The 3,317-nt window shown below is 38.7% G+C and overlaps 1 pseudogene; it reads left to right on the top strand.

Moving 5' to 3' along the window:
- The first annotated feature begins 1,265 nt into the window (after positions 1-1,265).
- LOC119512144 lies at positions 1,266-2,776 on the top strand (annotated as a pseudogene).
- Positions 2,777-3,317: the final 541 nt, after the last annotated feature.

Here is a 3,317-nt window from a genome sequence, read left to right as displayed (position 1 = left end):
CTGCTTTTTAAAATTCTTCCAGCATTTTAATTTTTTTATTCAGATAATTGGCAAGTACTTTAAATACTACTGTCTTATGCTGTGCCCTGGTACAAGTGTATTCTGTGGGAACCCGGGGCCCAGGGCCTTCCCCAAGTGCCTTGAAGCCTGTGCACACAGCAGCTTGCTTGCCCTAGGACAGTTCAAGTTTGACAGGCCTCTGGTGCTAAATGTAATCTGTAGCTTACCTCCCTCCTGAAACTACCTCCTTCCTGAAACTCCTGGAGGTACTATTTTCTATAAGATAATCTATAATCCTCCCCTCATCCCTGTTGACTACAGTTGACCCCCCACCCCTGCTCCTCTCACACCCCTTTGAATGTCTTTGTCTAACCCTTAAAAACCACTCCCTGGCACCCCCTAATTTTATGGAGTATCTTCATGTCGAGCTCTGAATCCACTGCCATTCAGAGCAGCTCCTCAATCCACGCAATGTGACCCACTTCCATTTCCTTGTAACTAAGCCCCAAATAAAAAGTTCATGCCTCTGAACATGCCCAGTGTCTTCTTTGGCCTCTCGGCAGCAAAGGCCCACTTGGGCTGTGACAATTCTAACTAGAATATAAACTCTTTGAAGCTAAGAGTTATGTCTTTCCCATTCATGACAGCATTTACTAACCTGATTATGTAATATACATAATGTACAGAATATATAGGCTGACTTTAACAAAGCCACTACAAATTCAAAGCCTTTCACGTACTGGGGTAACAAAGGAGAAGTAATTAAAAAGCCAGATTCTTTGAAATCCATGTAATGAAAGTTACAAAAATTTCTGTTATATTTCTTATTAAACTTAACTGATTTCTTAAATAGGATATATTTGAAGCATCAGCATATTTTTCTTCTTACACATTTTAATATAAATGTCATCATTACAAGATACATTGCTCAGTTTATACAACCTGCCTAGTTAGGCTAATTTTAAGAGGAATTTTGAGAATGTACTTATAATATTAGTTTATTTTTCAGTGAGCTTGTGTAAATTTAGGGAGAACATACTTCGGCAAAATAAAATTGCATTTAGTTGATTCAAAAAGTCATCAGGAGGCTGCCGCCAGGTGCCAGCTCAGGCAGCGCCTCAGGTGAACGCAGCCAGGGAACAGATTTGACAATAGGCTGCATTAAAAGTAAAGAGAACAAAAGTCCAGCCATTAAATATAGAACTGAAAACACTCCAGATCCTGTGAGCAAGAGTATCACCCATTATGGAGCAGAACACACTGCAATGTCACCATCATCATCAGCTAAGGGAACATCTGTTAATTTTAGCAATCTTTCCATAAAACCATTTGGAGGATTCTCAGGGGTGACACCTTTTGGAGGAGCATCTTCCTCATTTTTGGTGGTGTCAACTTCATATCCTACTGGTTTAAAAGGCGATGTTACTGTATTTGTCACCTTATATGATTATGAAGCTAGAACTACAGAAGACCTTTCATTTAAGAAGGGTGAAAGATTCCAGGTAATTAACAATATGGAAGGAGACTGGTGGGAAGCAAGAGCAATTGCTACAGGAAAGAATGGCTATATCCCTAGCAATTACGTAGCACCAGCAGATTCCATTCAGGCAGAAAAACGGTATTTTGGCAAAATGGGGAGAAAAGATGCTGAAAGATTACTTCTGAACCCTGGAAATCAATGAGGTATTTTCTTGGTAAGAGAGAGTGAAACTACTAAAGGTGCTTATTCCCTCTCTATTTGTGATTGGGATGAGATAAGAGGTGACAATGTGAAACATTACTAAAATTAGGAAACTTGGCAATGGTGGATACTATATCACAACCAGAGCACAATTTGATACTCTGCAGAAATTGGTGAAACACTACACAGAGCATGCTGATGGTTTATGCCATAAGTTAACAACTGTGTGTCCAACTGTGAAACCCCAGACTCAAGGTCTAGCAAAAGATGCTTGGGAAATCCCTTGAGAATCTTTGTGACTAGAGGTTAAACTAGGACAAGGATGTTTTGGTGAAGTATGGATGGGAACATGGAATGGAACCACAAAAGTAGCAATTAAAACACTAAAACCAGGTACAATGATGCCAGAAGCCTTTCTTCAAGAGGCTCAAATCACGAAGAAATTAAGACATGATAAACTTGTTCCACTCTATGCGGTTGTTTCTGAAGAGCTGATTTACATTGTCACTGAATTTATGTCAAAGGGAGTTTACTAGATTTCCTTAAGGAGGGAGATGGAAAGTATTTGAAGCGCCCACAACTGGTTGATATGGCTGCTCAGATTGCTGATGGCATGGCATATATTGAAAGAATGAATTATATCCACCATGACCTTTGGGCTGCTAATATTCTTGTAGGAGAAAAACTTGTGTGCACAATAGCAGATTTTGGTTTAGCAAGGTTAATTGAAGACAATGATATACTGCAAGACAAGATGCAAAATTCCCAATCAAATGGACAGCTCCTGAGGCTGTACTGTATGGCCAACTTACCATAAAGTCCAACATGTGGTCATTTGGAATTCTACAGACAGAACTGGTAACAAAGGGCAGAGTTCCATAACCAGGCATGGTAAACCGAGAAATGCTGGAGCAGATGGAACGGGGGTATAGGATGCCTTGCCCTCAGGGCTGTCCAGAATCCCTACATGAATCTATGAACCTTTGTTAGAAGAAGGACCCTGATGAAAGACCAATATTTGAATATATTCAATCCTTCTTGGAAGACTACTTCACTGCTACAGAGCCACAGTACCAGCCAGGAGAAAATTTATAAGTCAAGTAGCCTATTTTATATGCACAAATCTGCCAAAATATAAAGAAATTTTGTCAAGTTCCTCACTTATGTACAGGAATCAAAAGAAGAAAATCTTCACTCTGCATGTTTTTTAATGGAATTTTAACTGGAATTCCAGACATGGTTGCACAAAACCACTTTTTTTCCCCCAAATTTTAAACTTTAAAGTACCAATGATGAATTTTCCAACTTATTTCAGGGTCCAAAGAAAGTATAGCTAAGATGTTAATGACAGTGTGAGTGATAGCATGACAATTAAGAGCAACAAGGCTACTGCTTATAAATCCTTTTCCCCCCATCCCCCAACTCAGAATTGTTAAGGGAAAATTATATATCATTACAGTCAAAACTTGAGATATAAAAAGTTACACATAATAAAATCTAAAATCAAGGAACTTCATGGGACCAAACAATTCCATTACAGTTTTAAATTTTTTTTTTTGCATTCATTTAGTTGAATTGTTAATATACAATCTTAATATATGTCTCGTTTTGTGTGGAAATGGGCCAGGTTCTGTGG

This window comes from Choloepus didactylus, chromosome 2 (assembly GCF_015220235.1).
Source record: "Choloepus didactylus isolate mChoDid1 chromosome 2, mChoDid1.pri, whole genome shotgun sequence".
NCBI classification, from domain to species: domain Eukaryota; kingdom Metazoa; phylum Chordata; class Mammalia; order Pilosa; family Megalonychidae; genus Choloepus; species Choloepus didactylus.
Note: the sequence above shows the minus strand (reverse complement) of the source record. Positions and strands in the feature narration are given on the sequence as shown.